Source organism: Montipora foliosa, chromosome 9 (genome assembly GCF_036669935.1).
Source record: "Montipora foliosa isolate CH-2021 chromosome 9, ASM3666993v2, whole genome shotgun sequence".
NCBI classification, from domain to species: Eukaryota; Metazoa; Cnidaria; class Anthozoa; order Scleractinia; family Acroporidae; genus Montipora; species Montipora foliosa.
In genome coordinates this window covers 17132106-17137105 of record NC_090877.1, presented here as the reverse complement: position 1 = coordinate 17137105, position 5000 = coordinate 17132106, and the positions used below count along the sequence as shown (strand labels likewise).

Below are 5000 nucleotides of genomic sequence, written 5' to 3'. Positions count from 1 at the left end.
TTAATTTAATCATATTGTTTACTTTCCCGCAAAACCTGGTTTGAAAATAAACATTTTTCTGACGCTGATGGGCACAAACCTGATAATTAAACATTTAACTCAGTCCTTGCATCTTATTAATAAATAGATAATTATATATATCAATAAAAAAAAGGTCTTCGTATACCTACATGTCTTGTACCTCATTAAAACCTCCTTCCAGTTGCTTACGCGCCGTTGGAGTAAGTGCATTAGCGAGCTTAAGGACGCGCGTTTTTGAGACGCGGACGGCAACCGGAAGTGAGCTGTTTTCGCTTTGAACTTGTCTTCACACAACCACATTGACATTGCTAAGTATCTTTTCTCAATTAGAGATGATTAGTATAAAAATCTGGGTGATACCACTGCCCTGGCATGTTAAATTCTCTCTTCCGGTTGCCGTTCACGTCTCAAAAACGTGCGTGCTTAAAGGGGCTAGGTCACACTATTTTAGGTAATTTTGTTTAATTTTGTTAATTATGAGCTCTAAACGTCATATTGGCAGAGCAAGAGTCTTTCATTTGCAAAATCACGGCCACATAACAACTGAGAATGATTTTCAAGCTTTGTAAATGACATTTTGATATAGACTGATATAAATTTGAAAAAAGATGGGCCGACGTTTTTCAAATTTACCCAAACTCAATCCATTTCAATCCTCTCCAGTTTTGTCCAGCCATGTCCCTTCATGGCTTCCCTGTGTTTTGTTAGAGTTCTTCTATAGTTTTGAACAGTTATTTTGATATTTTAGTTAATTCTATGACCATTCGATCAGTGCTGAAAATGCCTAAAATAGCGTGACCTAGCCCCTTTAAGCTCCCTGTTAGCTTGTGTGATTACAATTCGTTATATACCATATAATTAACAATGACGTGTAGTGTGTCGGCGTCTCGTCAATTAATCATTTTCGATCACCGCAAAGTTTTTTTATTTTCGAGCACAATCGTTTGGTATTTCTTTTCAGTTTCTTAATGTCTCTATTCTGTTGATACCGATGTTCTTTTAGCCCCACAGTTTGAGACTTCGTTATGTTGTTGTTGATTGAATGTGAGCCAGCGAGCCATGCGAGTCAACATGCAATTCAAGTCACACAGTTATTGAAAGCTAACGATTTTAAAGTGGGTGCTTAGAGGTAAAAGCTGTTTATCAGCGCTATTTGAAATGGGTGCTTAGACTTAATGCTCGCAGATTGTCCAGCCTCGTTGAATATCCACCAAGCTGCTAGCCACTTAAGAGTTCTGTAGCTGAAACTGTTTGTCTCTGATCTTATTGGCGTTGGTCGCTCGAATCTTGCGTGTGCAGCGATTTTCCCTTTGTTTGTGTTGACACCTATTGGATTTTGACTTTGTTTAGAAACCATTTGTAAACCCCAGGATTCACTAAAAAAACCACAAATTGTAAAACCTCTCAGAAAAATAAATAAGTGGTCGATAGACCAAGTACAAAAAACAGATTGTTTAATTTCTCTACCCATCTGCTTTGCCCCAAAAGCGATTACCGAGCGCACTTTAAAGATCTGAGGTTACAAATTTACTAGATTTCAGGTGCACTATGCAGTGTGCAACATGAATAGAAAGCCATTGGGTTTGTTTGGGCAGTCTCGGCTGAGACCAGTACAGTCGTGATCACACTTGATTACACTACGATAACTTCGATAACTAACCCTATCCCTACCTAAGAATTACAGAGCTAGGCGGCAGTTTACAGAAACAGCTACTGCCCCGACGGAGGCCAGGAGAAACCTGCCGGAAAAAATCCCCGTTGGGGGGAAAATAAGGCAGGAAACCTGGGTAGGATCCATGACTTAATAAGTAAGCTCTGAATGCCAATCCTACGAAGGCCACGCTGCTAAGACAGAATTGAAACGAGTGTGAACTACTATTTAAACTGTGGTAGAGAAATAAAAAATAAAATAAGAAATAAAAAAACGTTCATAGTACTGGCGTTGGCCAAGAATGATCTTCCATGTGACAAAACTCTCTTGTATGACTGTCATCGTGTCCCATGATGCACTGAACAGGCCCAGTCCCCACTGCTCTCATGCCGCAGAAATATTTCATTACCAGTTAATTCATATTCATTCAAAGGCCGCATTTTAGATATTTCAGCTCTACTACACTACGTCGTGTACGAAATTGGTTTATCATTTTGGAATTAGCTCATGAAACGATTTAGGGCGCGTTCGATTGACCCTATTCCGGAATAAGAATACGTGGAGAGATGATTAAAACGGTATGTTTGGCGCGTTTCGAAGCCACAAGGATAATAAAAATATGTTTAAAATAGCATTTTAGCAGATGTTTGACAATTTTAATGTGAATCTCCCTAAAAACGAATCATTTATAACTTATATTCCATGTATTCCTATTCCGGAATACGGTCAATCGAACGCACCCTTAGTTTGGACTAGACTTCTAAAGATAAATTCGTTAGAGTGGGGGTTAATATCTAACACGCTTAAGTAATCTTTTGAGTATCGAAACTGGACAGACACCACTGCTTGACTGGGCAATCACAACCTCATCTCCCTGGTCTGTCTTGCTTTTCTCCACTCTGATTGTCAGGTACCTGTCATCAATAGAGATGTGACTCATTCTGATGTTACGAACCTCATCGGATCTGAAAAAACCGGTAGCTTCCCGTATAGTATCAGGGGCACCCAACGAGAATGTAGTTCAAAACCACTTAAACATAGCATTGTTTAACGTATTTTAGTATTTTAACGGCAGATATAGATATATTTTTATCCCCTAAAAATTTTTCATCAGTTCGGATTTCCTAGCTGAAAGTCTAGTGATCCGAAAATTATATGGATAAAAACTGACCTTTCGAAAATTTCAGCCAGAAAAAAGGTCTCGAAAATTCTAGGTGACCTTTTTAGGGCAAAAATCCGTTTTGGGCAATTCTTCGATGACAAAGACGGGTTGGACTGGAGCTTGAGACTTAAGTCTTTCAACTGAGTCTTAACAAAGTTAGCAGAATCCCGGTCCTTTTAAGGACTAAAAACTCCTTAAAGGGACCAATCTGGGCGTGGCCTAGGCTCTTTTTGACCCCTTAATGACACCATATTTAAAACATTTTGCTTAGGCAAACGTCCAGATTTCTTCTCGATAAGAAGTTAATGACAGGCCTGCACGGATTCCTTCAGTGTGGTTTTTGCGGTTGCCTCGTTTTTGAGCCTAAAAAAAGCTATATTTTTGCTCTGACCAGCATGTCGTTCCATCATAAAATGAATATGACCAGAAAATTAAGGCAAAAGGACTTTTTTTTGCATTTTTTACTTATTCCATTAAGTATTTTATTTTGTATGCAAAATGTTTGTTTATAGTGTATATAATTTTTTAGTTAGTCTTGCACAAGGCTCATGACAAGACAGTTATAAATAAATGCTGTATCATAAAGGACCAAACCTGTTTTTTTCTGCTTGTACAGGAATGGTTTCTACTGAAAACTTAGGAACCTAATGAAGAACCTACTTTAGCCTAAATTGCCAATCACTACCCCCAAATATAAGAACTTGTTTTGCCAAACTTGGAAAAATGTAGGTTCTTACACGCGGGTTTTTACTGTATCTGGATGTATATATACTTTCCAGTCACAAACTTAAGTAACTTACATATAACTTAAGCTTACCGATTGTTGCTGTTGCAGTTGTAAAAGTTCTAACTGCATTTGAAGAGCTTTCATTTCCTGCCGAACATAAACAAATAACAACATTTCTGTCATACTTGTAAACTTACTCTCAAAATATTTATGAAACTGACAACAAGAAAATTAATGGCTCAAACCAACTTGACCCGCTGTCTTGATTCGCTTCGTCGACTGCGCGTTTTCTCAGTTTTCTCAGCACAATAGAAGCCTCTACACAGAAGATTTTTGTTTGTTTTTACGAAAGGCAAAACAACGTGTTTTTTGCCGCAAACACGACAGCCAATTTTATAGTGGTACATCACCTTATGGCCTTATGCGTTCCATGGCGCAAAAAGGACTGATGATGATGATGACATCACTTGCACGCTTTCAACTTATTCGCCAACAGGCGAAGGGAGCCACGCAAGCTTCTAAGACTCTTCTAACACTAAAAAGTCCTTCGCATGGTGGAGGAAAGTTTTGCAACCCCTCATCATTTCCCGCCTTTGTAAACGCGGCTACCAGCTAAAAGTTAGAATTTTCCTGAAAAAAAGAACAAGCGATCGATTCTTTTCCTTTGCCGAGAAAGCTCGATGACCTGTTGTCTTCTTTTCTGGCAACCATCTTGCTTGCAACGAGATTATGCGCATGCATCAAATGGATTCCTAACGCACCAATCAGGCAAAAGTCTCCATTGCTTTTCGCAATATGATGAGCAATGGAGACTTTTGCCTGATTGGTTCGTTGGGAATCCCATTTGATGCATGCGCAAGGCATGCGCATAACCTCGTTGCAAATAGACTATTTATATCGTATGTGACGACGCGTGTGATCTGAAGAGGAAATCGAAGCGTCCCAAAAAACCATCAAATCATCCAGGACAACGTAGAAAATAGTAGCTGAGTGAACTTTATTTATCTAGCTGTCCATAAAATGAGTTTTCGAAAAGAAACAACGCGATTTGAAGTTTTAATGGAACATTTTCCTCGATTAGCTGACTGTCTCAAAATAGCGTGATGTCACGCGCTCTCGCATCCTTAGCGTTGTCTGCCTGTGGTCGTAGGTTTGATTCCTGCCCAGGACTCTGATTTTAAAGTTGTCCTACCCCCGTTGCCCGTTGTCAACGCAACTTGTGTTGTATCAACTCCTTCCCTCGGGCCCATTACACATTTCCATCATGCGTGTATGTCGGTATTGTTTTTACATTTATTTTGTAGCGGTCACGGTCATTCAGTTGTAACTGACGCACGCACGCAAACAATCCACCGATATTGATTACCATTAATTTATTTGTAGCTGGGTTCCTTGTTCGTGCTCAACACGTTGCAACGAAGACTTTGCCAGGTAATGAG

General features: G+C 39.4%; 1 long non-coding RNA gene across 2 annotated transcripts in view; it reads right to left on the bottom strand.

The window, feature by feature from the left end:
• LOC137970246 (uncharacterized) overlaps nt 1-5000 on the bottom strand; it is a 6231-nt gene that overhangs the window by 83 nt on the left and 1148 nt on the right. The window contains exons 2-3 of one of the 2 annotated variants that reach the window (XR_011116786.1): nt 3652-3708; nt 1-2637 (exon numbers count right to left, since the gene is read on the bottom strand). The exon at nt 1-2637 is cut by the window's left edge and continues 83 nt beyond it. This is a non-coding gene — a long non-coding RNA (uncharacterized lncRNA). The remainder of the gene's footprint in view (nt 2638-3651; nt 3709-5000) is intronic. The other variant, XR_011116785.1, reaches the window with a different exon arrangement.